The sequence below is a fragment of the Cervus elaphus genome, chromosome 17 (assembly GCF_910594005.1).
Source record: "Cervus elaphus chromosome 17, mCerEla1.1, whole genome shotgun sequence".
NCBI classification, from domain to species: domain Eukaryota; kingdom Metazoa; phylum Chordata; class Mammalia; order Artiodactyla; family Cervidae; genus Cervus; species Cervus elaphus.
In genome coordinates this window covers 23,315,666-23,331,226 of record NC_057831.1, presented here as the reverse complement: position 1 = coordinate 23,331,226, position 15,561 = coordinate 23,315,666, and the positions used below count along the sequence as shown (strand labels likewise).

Below are 15,561 nucleotides of genomic sequence, written 5' to 3'. Positions count from 1 at the left end.
CCCTGGGTCAGGGAGATCCCCTGGAAGAGGAAATGGCAACCCATTTCAGTATTCTTGCCAGGAGAATCCCATGGACAGAGGAGCCTGGCAGGCTACAGTCCACGGGGTTCCAAAAGGGCAGGACATGACTTAGCATCTAAACAACAACATAAACTATATATAATAAATTATATTTATATAATAAATACACATATATAAAAGATATATTATATATGTATATATAGTTTTTAAAATTTAAATACTTTAAAATTTAGATTCATAATGAGAAAGAATGGCATTTTGACAGGAAAATGTGAGTTCAGAGAACCCTTATCTTACAGGCACAGAGGCATAAATGCCAGTGGAATGTAAGGGAAAACTCTTGAAGCATGTGGTGGGAGGCTGTGAGTAACGGGGAGATGAGGTTGGAGAGTTAGGACTCTGTATCCTGAACCAGGGTACTTGGCCTCACCTTCTGTTGAGAATGACCCCCTAATATAGTAAGTGATGAGGTCTACTGGCTCTGGATTTGGACAAACCTGGGTCTGAAGTCCAGCTCCCTCATATATCAAATTTCTTAGCCTCTTTGTAAGGACTTCCCTATCGAAAAAATGGAGACAAGAGTAGTTCCAACCATGCACATGGTAGGCATTCAACAGTATTGGTTATTATCCACTCATACTCTTCCTTCCTAATTATCATAAATCTCTAAGATTCTTTTTGCTTTTCCTATTAAAGCAGAACAAAGTCTCCCCAATCTTGAAGAACTGACAACATAATCCCATTGACTTTCTTTGATCATGCTTTTAACGTCTTTCTTTCAAGGCCAACTTCTTGGTTAGGGGGTGTAACACTCACTACTGCTATTTCTTCACCTTTCTCATGAGTAGAACTCCATAACAACTCCTGAGCAGTGATATAAATGCTATAAAATGTGGGGATAAATATCTTTTCCACAGGGGATATTCACAGTTTTGGCCAGCCACACATGTTTCTCCATTGTTTTTGGTAAGAGCACACTAATTTTCTCTTGTGGAATCCACGCCTCCTCTATTCCCTCTCTGCACGGTTCATGTGAGACTGTTATGCTACCCTTCCCAATCCCCATGCTCCCCCAGTGCTCCAGAAATGGGGACAGCCTTGGCCAATGAGGGAACCTCTTCCCTGGTGACTTTGACAGGTTCAGGCATGAACATGTGACCCATACCTGGCAAATGAGAGTCAGATTTAGGGTATTTAGTGGAGCCACTAAGAAAGAGCTTTCTTTCTGTTGGGGATGCCAAGCCCAGGCTCGCTGATGACAATCCTTGGTACAAGAAAAGCCTTGAAAGTATGAAGTAACTAGCCACAAGGCAAGCAGGGTCTTACTATGGAAAGTCAAAAAGAGAAAGCTCTAAATTAACAATTACACGGTTGATGCATGTGGGAGCAGCTGCTTTTCAGTTAGGTGAGCCAATAAATTTCTTACCAGCTGGCTTTCTGAAACTTGCCTTACTTGCCTTACTGAGAACTTGAAGTTCTCAGTAAAAATTTTCATACCCAAATTGGCCCTGAAGGAGCCCCTGTATACTAACATGTGTTTAGAAAGATGTTTTTACATTTTCATGAAAATGAAAAGAAAATAATGTATGTGGAAATGTTTAGTTTTAAAAGGCACTAAAATATACAGTACAGCTTAGCGGTTTTCTTTAAAGATAATGTTAAAAGAAATAAAAATTTAGCATTTAATAAAATAGGTATCCATTACTCAGAAAATTAAGTGAAATGTTTTCTTCTTTAATGATACTAATTAAATGAAATACTACATTTAAAGGACCTTAATTTCTCTTATAATATTTATTTATTTATTTGGCTGCTCCAGGTCTTAGCTATGGCACTCGGAAATTTTGATCTTTAGTTGCGGGCATGCAAACTCTTAGTTGTGGCATGTGGGATCTAGTTCCCAGACCAGGGATGGAACCCAGGCCCTCTGCATTGGGAGGGCGGAGCCTTAGCCACTGGATCACCAGAGAAGTCCCCCTAACTGTTTTTTTTTTTTTTAAATTGTATTCATGGAAGTCTTTAAAAGTCTTTGGGTCCAGTGAAGTTTCAAAAGAGTTATTTAGAACTCATCTGAGATGCTGGGTGTCTGAAATGGAAAAATTTTAAAGTGAGGAAATATGGAGAAACTAGATGGCTTCTCAGGCTTCCCAAATGGCTCAGTGGTAAAGAATCCACCTGCTAATACAGGAGCCTCAAGAGACATGGGTTTGATCCCTGGGTTGGGAAGGTTCCCTGGAGGAGGAAATGGCAACTTAATCCAGTATTCTTGCCTGGAAAATCCCATGGACAGAGGAGCTTGGCAGGCTACAGTCCCTGGGGTCACAAAGAGTCAGACACAACTGAACTGACTGAGTGCGCACATATGCAGATGGGTTCTAAGTAACTCAAAGTCGCTCATAGTTTGATGGAATAAGAAAAGTTGGGAAGGCCTTTAGAAATTACCTTGTCCGATATCTTTCATATTTAAATAAGGAAGTTAAAGCCTAGAGAAACTAAATAATTTTCGTTAATGAATACAGCTAATATCTACCAAGCTCCATAGAAAAGTGATAAAAATTTGTGAAATGCGATAGTTCTTTAATCTGTATCTCTGACTTTATGTCATTTCTACCAAATCACTGCATTATTTTACTCATACATACCTATAGTTTATTATAAGTTTGAAAACACATTTTACAAGCAAATAAAAATATTTAAACGTTCTATCATATTATGTTCAGCTTTACTTTTTTCCAATGTTATAAATGTTACAAACAAATTTTTTAAAAACAAAATTTTTTACTAATCCATTTAAATTGCACACCATTGGTAACAAAATAAATAAGAACTTTTATTTTATTCTCTTGACAAATATTGTTTATATATTTTGAATGATCAGTTAACTGGCAGGTGATAACTTGCCCTTAAATATGACTTAAGATTTTAAGGATTAAGGAACTCCCATTTAAAAAAATCCAGTTCAAATGAGATACTTTGAGAGACTTTTGTATATCACAGAATCACACTGAGAACTACAAAGGCACGGTACACTTTAGATAAATACTAAAAGGTCCCACACACAGAAAAACATGTTTTTCTCCCATTTCTCAACCAGGATTTTGCTTTATTCAGACTGATACACAATCTGTAAACCATACAAGAAAAACACACATTTTTCATCAAATGGTAAAATTTTATAAATTTCATAAATTCAGTAAAAAATGTTAATCAAATTTTTCTGTCTCAAATACAGATTTCAGTAGAAGAATGAGGCATGACCTAAGCCCAAGGTCAGGACTGTTAGGAGCACTGTGACTACCCACTTAATTGTAGGTTAGCAGGTCAAGTATTTTCTAAAAACACATGCAAAGGCTATTGGCTACTCATGTCTCTCTTCAGAAAGTGAAAGTTTTAGTTGTCCAGTTCTTTGTGATCCCATGCACTGTAGCTCACCAGGCTCCTCGGTCCATGGGATTCTACAGGCAAGAATACTGGTGGGGTATCTATCCCCTTCTCCAGGGGATTTTCCCAACTTCAAACCCAGGTCTCCTGCACCGGAGGCAGATTCGTTACTGTCTGAGCCATCAGGGAAGCCCCCCTTTTAGCATTCCCAGTATACAGAATTTCCTCCAGGACTGATGCACATACTCAGAAACTATGTTAGTTTACTTTGAGCTTTATTTTGCAGTATCAGACACATATACCACCAAAATCACAGAACTGCGGATTTCAAAGGAACAACATCTTTAGTTGTTCCTCCCAACTTGAGAGGAAACTGAAGGTTAAGAATAGTAGATCAAGGGACTTCCCTGCTGGCCCAGTGGTTAAGACTCTGAGCTCCCAATGCAGAGGGCCCAGGTTCGATCCCTGGTCAGGGAACTAGATCCCACATGCTGCAACTAAGACCTGGTACAGCCAAATAAATGAATAAAAAAAAAAAAAAGAAAGAATAGTAGATCAAGAATATGAACAGTACTGTCTGTTAACAGTAGTTGCCTTTGGGGAAGGAAATAGAATTGGAATTGGTGGGATTTTATTTTTATTCTGTTTCTTTATTGTTAGTATTTTTACAGTAAGATTTTAAAATGTAATTTAAAACACATTTAAAAAGAATTTGGGCAATTCTTAGAGCTTTAGAGAAAGGAAAATGGTACAACTTCCCTTGGTAATAATATGTTTCATAGATAGAATCTGGTAATTTGATTTTAGGTAACTGAATCCCACCTGCCACAGTATAAGGTAATTTTTTTGTTTCTGCAGTTTTCAAAGAAGATAAGGAAACTGCCTAGAATCCTCTACAGCAGTTTTCAAGTATTCTTGAGGTCAGAGATCCTTTATCAAATGAAACCTTATCCTGAAGTCCAACCAATGCGGTAGATAAAAGTGGAGTTGAAGGAGCTCTGTCCTCTCACCCTTGTTCTCCCTGGCAAGTGAAGCACACTTTGAAAACCACTCTGTAAATACACTTCCATATACACAAAGAGGTTTGTTAAATCAGTCTTTTTTTCAGGTTATCGTATTAATATAAATGTTTAGAAGTACTTTCTATAATGTTTCAGAAAAAATAAAAGAGCTTTCAACTTGCAAATGTCCATAGGTTCATGCTCAAATAAAATACACTTACTGCTATCAACTGAATTACTGCTGAAAAATCATTACATGGATAAAGACTGGTTGTTCTTGTTATTTTCTGTCTGCGGTATGGATAGGCCAACATTGTGTTGAGAATCTACATATACAGCTGGAGTACTCTATATGTTGTATTCATGCACTTGAAAAAGTATCTCTATTCACTAAGTACTCTATAATGATTATCATAAAAATCTATCTTTGGCGTTCCACCCATTTATGTGTTAAAAGTATAGAGTCTCTATCTCATACAGTATTTCCATGTAGAACATATCGAAACTTCTAATTTCTGGACTCTGCTGACCATCTCTGATCTAATGTTCATTTCTCATCAGTGAGAAGCTCAGATCAAGTGAAGAGAAGGGCTTAAAATGTCATTGCCAATTACTGAAAAGACTGAGAATATCTTTTCTTTAAGAAAAGACTGAGAATAGCTCCTTGAATGAGAACTCCCTTATTAGAAAATATTAAGTGTGCCAACCACATGAGACCAATTTATCAAAAGAAAACAACTACTATTCTATTTGGTTAACTGATAGGGTGACTTGATTGAAACATTATGAAGTAACATATTACTTCTCATAAGGAATAAAGGGAAATTATCCCTGGGAAAGAAGGAATCTGATATCTGCTTCTCTTTTTAAAAAATCCTTCCACCCAAGGGCAAATATATTTAATTAAAAGTTTAAAATATTACTTTTAGGCTTACTAAAATAAAAATAGCCAGACACTAATCTCCCCAAGCGTGGCAACATGACTTATCACCGACCTAAGAGCCACTGCTCAGGTATGCCTGTGGCTCCCTTCCCCACCCCTAGGAATAAATTATGACTGGTCTAAATCAGCCTGTTACATCAGGCCTCTTTGCCAGCCGTTGGTTTAGGACAGAGTATGATTCATTTCTTGCCAATGAAAGTTGTGGGCAAGGCTGTTGGGGACTATTGGATAAGAGTTTCCTTCCTGATATAAAGGCAGAGAGGCCAGAGAAGAACGCCTTTCTCCTTTTGTCTTGTGTGTGTGTGTGTGTTAGGGGGGAGGATGAAGCTGTGGATGGGGGGCTGTGTTTCTTGGAATTTTAGCAGCTATAATTTACCCATGAAGAAAAAGTCAAGATTAGTTCAGCAGTGGCCATAGGACTGGAAAAGGTTAGTTTTCATTCCAATCCCAAAGAATGTTCAAACTACCACACAATTGCACTCATCTCACATGCTAGCAAAGTAATGCTCAAAATTCTCCAAGAACTTCCAGATGTCCAAGTTGGACTTAGAAAAGGCAGAAGAACCAGAGATCAAATTGCCAACATCTATTGGATCACAGAAAAAGCAAGAGATTCCAGAAAACATCTATTTCTGCTTTATTGACTTTGCTAAAGCCTTTGACTGTGCAGGTCACAACATACTGTGGAAAATTCTTAAAGAGATGGGAATACCAGACCACCTTACCTGCCTTTTGAGAAATCTGTATGCAGGTCAGGAAGCAACAGTTAGAACTAGACGTGGAACAACAGACTGGTTCCAAATAGGAAAAGGAGTACGTCAAGGCTACACATTGTCACCCTGTTTATTTAACTTATATGCAGAGTATGTCATGAGAAATGCTGGACTGGATGAAGCACAAGCTGGAATCAAGGCTGCCAGGAGAAATATCAATAACCTCAGATATGCAGATGACACCACCCTTATGGCAGAAAGTGAAGATGAACTAAAAAGCCTCTTGATGAAAGTGAAAGAGGACAGTGAAAAAGCTGACTTAAAACTCAACATTCAGAAAACTAAGATCATGGCATCCAGTCCCATCACTTCATGGCAAATAGATGGGGAAACAGTGGAAACAGTGACAGACTTAATTTTGGGGCTCCAAAATCACTGCAGATGGTGACTGCAGCCATGGAACTAATAGACTCTTGCTCCTTGGAAGAAAAGCTACGACAAACCTAGACAGCATATTAAAAAGCAGAGACATTACTTTACCAACAAAGGTCTGTCTAGTCAAAGCTATGGTTTTTCCAGTAGTCATGTGCAGATGTGAGAGCTGGACCATAAAGAAAGCTGAATGCCAAAGAACTGATGCTTTTGAACTGTGGTGTTGGAGAAGACTCTTGAGAGTCTCTTGGACAGAAAGGAGATCCAACCAGTCCATCCTAAAAGAAATCATTCCTGAATATTCATTGGAAGGACTGATGTTGAAGCTGAAGCTCCAACACTTTGGCCACCTGCTGTGAAGAACTGAGTCATTGGTAAAGACCCTAATGCTGGGAAAGATTGAAGGTGGGAGGAGAAGGGGACGACAGAGGATGAGATGGTTGGCTGGCATCACCCACTCGAAGGACATGAGTTTGAGCAAACTCTGATAGTTGGTGATGGACAGGGAAGTCTGATGTGCTGCGATCCATGGGGTTGCAAAGAGTTGGACATGACTGAGCAACTGAACTGAACTGACAGAGCTCATAGAAAGCAACCTGGACCCTGATATCAATGTGCTACAAACCCTGGATCCACTCACCTTCATATATCTCATCATATGAGAAAAGAAGCTGGTATTTTTGAAGACAGCTTTGGCTGAATATCCTGTTACTTAGCCCAAAGCATCCTAACCAATACAACAGGCGACTGTTGCAGAGCCAGCTTTGAGAAGCTCAGGAAAGGAGCAGTGATGGGGAACCTTTGGCCTATACGTGTCTCCCTACCTTCTTGATCTTCATAGAGGATGAATAGACAAGCACTGCCTTTGTATTATTGAAATTTCTCAACAAATATCTAGAAAACTACATTTCAATAGCTAAAAATCAGAGCCAAGTTTTTTAGCACCATTTTTTTTTTATCATTAGAGATTACACAGCTTGTCATTTTATGTATTTTTTTCTGTCCTATCCCTGAAGTTTAGTTGTAATATTTGAATACTGAATTTTAAAAAGTTAGGTTTACAAACATTTGATTGTTTTCTAAACTTCCACTCATGAAGTAAATAAAACAAGAGCAACAAAAACATCACTACCATCGCTGTCTAAGGTTTCATATTTTACTTTCTCTACTTGGTAAAATTCTACTAGTCATTCTCATAACTCAAATGCCACCTTCCCGATCAGTATTTCCTAACTTCATATAGACTAACTCTGTCCCTTTTTTCCCCTGAGGACTCATTCATACATTCAATACACATGTATTAAGCTCTTATTATGTTCCAGCCCTTGTGTTGGGGATTTGTAATGTAAATTGTTCCTATACTTAAAGGCTGCTACCTAGTCAGAGAATGACAGTTCCTTTCCTAGGCAACCATCACGGAGTGTGTTAAGTTCTGATTTTAGGCACAAAGGAAAAGCAACCCCATCTTTTCACAATCACTGAAGTTCATCAGACTTTCACTGGGTCTCTATGGTGTGTAACGCACAGAGATATAAAGATGACTTAGATGCAGTCTCTTCTTCTTAAGAAAGGGACAAAGATTGCTATGTGCTCACCAGACCTGTTTCCTCTGCTGCCTGGGCACACAGATAGCTGGCATTTCTCAGCCTCCCTTGCAGGCCAGTTTGCCAAGTCCCCGAGTCTGGCAGGGGGATATGGGCATCAGTGATGTATTGTACTTCCATGGCTGTAAGAAATTTCCCATGTAATCCTCCACGTGTTCTCTCTTTTCCTGTCCATTTCCTAGAAACTAAGGACTCCAAGGCCTTAGGGGATGGCAAAGCCATAATATAAAAAGAGTAAGGGTTCCTGAAATCACTAAGTAGAAGGCCACCAGCTGAACACCTGGTTAGATTTTATATGAGTAAGAATTAAGTTTCTACTGTGTTAAGTTACTGAGGTTTTGGAGATTATCTATTACAGCAGTGAGTGCCACCGTAAGGTCATTTAATTATAATGTAAGAAGTGCAGGCATAGAGTAAAACAGGGGAGAGGAGATACTGCCCTGCGTGGCTCATACCTGAATCAGCCTTGAAAAATGACTTAATCTCGTAAAGAAAATAAAGACCATCACAGGCAGAGAAAACACATGATTAAAGGATAAGGGGTGAAAAGAAAAATACATATAGGGAAGTTTGTGCATACCAATGCCAATGAGAGCATAATGAGCATAATATGCAAAATATGGAGTGGTCAGAGGAAAATGGACATGAAAACCCTGAATGTGAATCCTTGTGTGAATTAGTGAATCCTCCTAATTGGGCTATTTAGGTAAAGTTACTCAGTCAATCTGGATCATTTTCTTCATCTGCAAAATGGTGACAATGCCTATGTCACAGAAAATCTTAAACCAGTACTAAGTACATCATGGAGTCCCCCCAAATTCCCCCAGTACTTTATCTTTCTTTTATAAGATTTTCCTTGAGAAAGCTGCACACATGTGCTGTGATAAAGAACATAGATAAGAGACACTAGTAAATTCACACCTTTCATTCCTCCTTGTAAACTACAGAAACATTAATAGATTCCTAAAAAAAACCACGCTTCTGCGCTGTCGCAGCCTGGCGCTCTCGGTCGCAACATCTATTTCTGCTTTATTGACTATGCCAAAGCCTTCGACTGTGTGGATCACAATAAACTGTGGAAAATTCTGAAAGAGATAGGACTACCAGACCACCTGACCTGCCTCTTGAGAAACCAGTATGGAGGTCAGGAAGCAACAGTCAGAACTGGACATGGAAAAACAGACTGGTTCCAAATAGGAAAAGGAGTACGTCAAGGCTGTATATTGTCACCCTGCTTATTTAACTTATATGCAGAGTACATCATGAGAAACGATGGGCTGGAAGAAGCACAAGCTGGAATTAAGATTGCCAGGAGAAATATCAATAACCTCAGATATGCAGATGACACCACCCTTATGGCAGAGAGTGAAGAGGAACTGAAAGCCTCTTGATAAAGTGAAAGAGGAGAGTGAAAAAGTTGGCTTAAAGCTCAACATTCAGAAAACTAAGATCATGGCAGCTGGTCCCATCACCTCATGGGAAATAGATGGGGAGACAGTGGAAACAGTGTCAGACTTTATTTTTTGGGCTCCAAAATCACTGCAGATGGTGACTGCAGCCATGAAATTAAAAGACGCTTACTCCTAGGAAGGAAAGTTATGACCAACCTAGATAGCATGTTAAAAAGCAGAGACATTACTTTGCCAACAAAGGTCCATCAGGTCAAGGCTATGGTTTTTCCAGTGGTCATGTATGGATGTGAGAGTTGGACTGTGAAGAAATCTGAGTGCTGAAAAATGGATGCTTTTGAACTGTGGTGTTGGAGAAGACTCTTGAGAGTCCCTTGGACTGCAAGGAGATCCAACCAGTCCATCCTAAAGGAGATCAGTCCTGGGTGTTCATTGCAAGGACTGATGCTGAAGCTGAAACTCCAATACTTTGGCCACCTCATGTGAAGAGTTGACACATTGGAAAAGACCCTGATGCTGGGAGGGATTGGGGGCAGGAGGAGAAGGGGGCGACAGAGGATGAGATGGCTGGATGGCATCACTGACTCGACGGGCATGAGTTTGAGTAAACTCCGGGAGTTGGTGATGGACAGGGAGGCCTGGCGTGCTGCGATTCATGGGGTCACAAAGAGTCGGACACAACTGAGCAACTGAACTGAACTGGAAAAAAACCACAAAGAGTTTTCATTTATATTGGCCAGATATACTTAATAGCTTTACGCACACATGCGTGCTAAGTCGTTTCAGTCTTGTTTGACTCTTTATGACCCTATGGACTGTAGCCTGCCAGGCTCCTCTGTCCGTGGGATTTTCTAAGCAAGAATACTGGAGTGAGTTGTCATGCCTTCCTCCAGGGGATCTTCTAGACCCAGGGATGGAACCCAAGTCTCTTACCTCTCCTGCTTTGGCAGGTGGGTTCTTTACCACTAGCACCACCTAGGAAGCCCTAACAGCTCTCTATAAGGCTGGTAAAACCTCTTCAGAACTCATCACAATTGCACTCTCCTTAGCATTCATCACCCACGACTACAAAGAATGCTGGCTCACTACGCAAGTGCATATACAGGTAGCTCCATCTCCCTGTACACCATGCTCCTACGCTTTATGTGATGAGAGATGTAAATTCTTTTCCCCCAGAGGAAAAATCTATTTTATCATTAGGGTTTGTGTGCCAAGCAAGGACCAGTGGTCTCCCAATTATCAACAGGACTAGCGGGGACTTCCCTGGTGGTCGGATGGCTGACTCCACAAGCTCCCACTATAAGGGGCCTAGCTTTGATACCTGATCAGGGAACTATACCCCACATGCAGCAATTAGGAGTTAGCATACTGCAACTAAAGATCCAGCGTGTCTCAACTAAGACCTGGCACAGTCTAATAAATAAGTATAAAATGAAATAATCTTCGTATAAAGAAACAAACAAAAAACCAGAACTAATGAACCAGATAGTGAGCAATCTCTTGTTATATAACATACTCTGAGACTGTTTTAAATGAAGAAATGTTTTACCTTATACTTGTCAAATAAGAGACTTCAGAGATAGTCTATTCTATGAGTAACAAACTCAAATTCCTTCAGGGGCCAACTCGAATGTGGGGTTCTGTAGAAACGAGAGAGAACGGGATCCAACTGAAGGCATTCAAATCACTGTCAGCCCCTGATCTCATCTCGTGGTTTCATTCCCCATCTAAAGAAACTGAAGAGATTAGGTTCAGCTGACTTTTGGAGGCTACATAGCAAACATGCAGGGTTGAGCGGAAAACAGAAACCATGCCAAGTATTTTAAGCCAAAAGAGATTTTATAGAAAGAATTAGGTGACTTGGCGAAAGGCTGGAGATTGTTGAAAGGGCTACAAGTGCAGGGTCTTGGCTGGGCCTCCAGGAGTAACTTCTAGAACACCAGTGGATGAGGCACTGGGGAATATACTATTTTTGGCACAATCGGGAGAAACCTTGGAGTTCAAGAACATACTGCAGCTCTGACCCTGAGAAGCTGGGATCTGGAAGCTTATCTGGGCAAGGAACTCAGAATCTGTTCTCTACCTCCCTGCGCTGCCTCCTGATAGCCAGAAAGCTGACGATTCAATATGGCATGCTGAGACTGGTTACTCTGAGCCCCTCCCCACACACACTGGCATCTCCTGCACCTTCCGTGCCAACAGAAAAGAGCTAAAAAAATATCAGGGAGACTGTCTGTCTCATCTCTGCCTCTGAGATCTCAGACAAGCCATCCAGAAGTCTAATTCACATCCAGAACTCTAAATGGACCAGAGTCTGAGAAATGTTTTCAGCTTTCCAGTTTCTCCTGCTCAGGAAGGAATGCTAGCAGCAGGTAGGAATGAATGTGAGTGCCAAACTGCCATTCCCAGCACAGCAGCTTTCCGTGTCGGCCCCAGGAATCAGGCCCCCACCGCTGACTTGTCCCCATCATACCTTCTATGGAAGGTATGTGCTATGGAAAGCCCCCAAAAGCAAAAATCTAGTCAGTAGGGCTGTAATTCTAAAGACCTCACGCTAAAAAATATGTGAACGGGTCATTTTATTTACATCATTAGGTACAGGGTAAATCACACTACCTAATTTACTTGTTAGGTATATTCTGACCCATTGGATTTTGAGCTGCTGAATGGGAGAGACTGTATTTAATTCATATTTGTAGCTCCTGTCCCCACGTCTGCTTGGCCCAGAGAAGATGCACGGGCATTTGCTGAATTGAAATGTTTTACTATTGACTCACTAATAGAAACAGTAAACCGGAATTTCATGAGCTACAGGATAGCAGCAATAGTATCAGGAGGCGGGCCCGCTACAGAGGCAAGGGGGTTTTCGTTTTTCGGAAGAAACAGATGTAGATCTCGCTAAACAAGGTACCTGCTGTCTCTGTCCACTGGTGTCTTGGATTTCTCGATGGGATGCTAAAGTTAGTGGTGTCTTCCCACTATGAGTCTTTTGGGGCAACAAAATACACCAGAGTCCAGGGTGAGATTACAAGGATGCCATAAGAAGCTGATGCCTGATAAGTAAAATACAGCCACCGACTCAGCGTGAGTTCTGAGCAGGGGCTTATTTATATTCCCCAATCAGCAGGATCTGATTAGTCTCAGCACATCAGGGGTGCTGGCTAACCTAGGTTAGCACCCCCAACAACGTCTGGTGGATCTGAGAACAAAAACAAGAAAAACTTACTCCAGTAACAACAACGGTAGACAGACACACACAACCAGCCAGCCAACCAGCCTCCACGCCGCGTACAACCAGAAGGTGCCGGGCGCTCGCTCTCCGCGTCCGGCCCCGCACAAAGCTGCAGCCGCGGCGCCGCTTTAATTTACACTCACTGCCCTCCAGGGGGTACTCACCTCGCGCTCTCAGGATCCGGCACCCGGCTCAGCCCGGTAGATTAGAAAAGGGGCTCGCAGGTCTGCGGGGAAGCCAGGTGGAGCGAGTTTCCTGCTGGCGCATCGCCGCAGGCGGCGCCGAGGCTGCAGTTATTTAAGATAACGGGGCTGCGCGGCCCCACCCCGCCCCGCCCGCGGCGAGGGCGGTCCCGGGGAGGAGGCCGGGCGCCGGCTGGGTGGACCCCGCAGGGAGCCCGCACGGCGGCCACTCCAGGCGTCCTCCGCGGGCCTGGGGCCGCAGGGCGCGGATGCACGGCTTGGCTCTGGGCCCGGAGAATCGCAAGTCCACACTCCGGCACCCTGGAGCGGTGCCGCGCGGGTGGCGGCCTCGCTGGCCCCTGGGGACCGGGCAGCCGCTGTCTCCCTGGGAGGCCGCGGGCTGGCGGCCCAGCGTGCGCCGACCCCGGCGATGACGCGCTCCCGGCAGAGGACGCGCAGCGCTGCCGCCGCAGTCGGGAGTGCGGCCTGCGCAACCGATAGCTGGCTTAGCATTCCCATCTACATTCTGGATTTTCACTCCACCTTTTTAGTTGTGTTGTTTAGAAGTGTCTTCTCAGGTGGGGCGGGTGAACCTCTGTTCAGATGACCGATTAAGTGGATGATAGACTTGTCCTCTCCCTTTTATGGCTTCAACACTTGCCCTTCTTGCTGTATTGTTTCAGATTTTTACGTTCCAAATCAACATCCATTTAATTCTGCCTTCTATTTCCGTGTCTTCCTTTCCTCTATATTTTCCTCCCCCTTCTCTTCCACCTAATTGTGTGTATATGCGCCGGTGCCCCTTTCAGGGTAATTTTTATTTCTTTCAGAAATAAAATTGTCTTACCCGTTTTTCACTCCTTCAAGCAACGGCCAATTTTAGTCCCCAACAGCCAGAAACCATTCATGCTTTTTCTTAGGCCCTCATTAACGGAGAGAAGGATGAACCTAGATTCCATCTAATAAACATCTAAAGTGACTATATTCCTAAATGAACTCTTACTCTCTGAAACCTTGCAAAAGTTTCCTGTGACACCCAGCTTCCTCTTAGCACAGGAATGAAATATATTTTTCCTTTTCTTTCAATCGCATGATCATTGATGTATCACCCAATTTGATTAGCACAGCTTTGGAGAACATTGAATTTTTGGGCTAGTTTTTGCTTTTCTATTGTTTATAATGTTCTATAGTTTACAGTTGTGAGTTTCCCTGGTGGTGCAGTGGTAAAGAATCTGCCTGCAATGCAGGAGACACAGGTTCGATCCCTGGGTCCGGGCGATCCCCTAGAGGAGGGACTGGCAACCACTCCAGTGTTCTTGCCCGGGAAATCCCATGAACAGAGGAGCCTGGCAGGCTGCAGTCCATGGGGTCACAAAGAATCCCACAGGACTTAATAACCGAGTAGGCATGCATGCTTATAGTTATTTCTGGGAAAACAAAGTCTGAGGGAGCATTTGTTAATATTTAGAATCCATTTTGTAGTATTCATCATGTATTTATTTAGAATTCATGTTTTCATAGCTTACATATAATGTATACTGACTCAGAGCATTAAGTAGATAGTTCATAACATACTTAAAAGCTTCAGTGTTCCATTACTTCACTTGATAATAAGTTATAACATTCTGATTACATCAAAAGAAACCCAAGACATTTGGCTCAATTCTGTAATTTTACAAAGCAGAAAACTAAAATTGAAGATAAATTGGATGACCTGGGGTCTAGGTAAAAAACCAAGCTATATGTGCTCCAGTAGTGGAATACCTGGACCAGACCCCTAAAGCAAATCTTATAATCAGTGGATTCTTCAGGCAGGCTAGTCAAAATATCCTTTGCTTTCAGGTTTAACTCACCCTCATCAACTGCATGTTCTGCTTCATATATACAATTTTAACCTTTATTTAACTTGTTATTGTCCATTTCAAAATTTTCCTTGTTAATATTTACAGTTATAAGACAAAAGATTAAGAATCACTGCTCATTTACTGAGATCTGTAGGTGCATCATACATATCATTTGGTCTTCTGAGCTAACAACAAATAAAGTACAAACATAAAACTCTAAAACTAAAAGAACAAGAAAAAACTTCTCCCTAATAGTATGTTATGGAATTATTTTCTATGGATTTATATTGAAATGTTTATTTTCTTTAGTTTTGTTTCTTGTTATATAATTCATTTCTATTTATTCATCCATAAACTATTTCTAAGTTTCATGTTCTCTTATCTGCTATGTCAGAATTTGGTGAGGAAATCTATATTTAATTTAAAAAATATCCCCCAAACTAGAAATACTGTAAATTAGTTAACTATATGTTTATTATGCCCATGTCAAATATTGCTTTTTTTTAATAAAGATTTTTTAGTTAGACTAAAAAAAGTACTAAGAAAGGTGATGGCAACCATTAAGTATAAATATCTATGATTATTTTTCTTTTACATAACAGATCAACAATATGTAGTCCTGAACCTAAAACCCTTTAAGTGTTGGTTACTGAGGCCAAACTCCTTTATACCTTTCGTGTTCATTTATAATGGTGTAAAATTTTAAAATGAGTACCCACATATAGATCAATGCAGAACTGTACAAAAATATCTGAATGTTGGGAAATAGAAATTAAATAGAAATGAATACCGTTTAAAA

The 15,561-nt window shown here is 41.1% G+C and overlaps 1 protein-coding gene across 3 annotated transcripts in view; it reads right to left on the bottom strand.

Annotated features, from left to right (window-relative positions):
* Positions 1–13,052, bottom strand: part of SLC9B2 (solute carrier family 9 member B2) — a 58,593-nt gene extending 45,541 nt beyond the window's left edge. For all 3 annotated transcript variants that reach the window (XM_043870722.1, XM_043870724.1, XM_043870725.1), the window contains exon 1: positions 12,901–13,052. The gene's annotated coding sequence lies outside the window, so the exon portion shown is untranslated. The remainder of the gene's footprint in view (positions 1–12,900) is intronic.
* Positions 13,053–15,561: the final 2,509 nt, after the last annotated feature.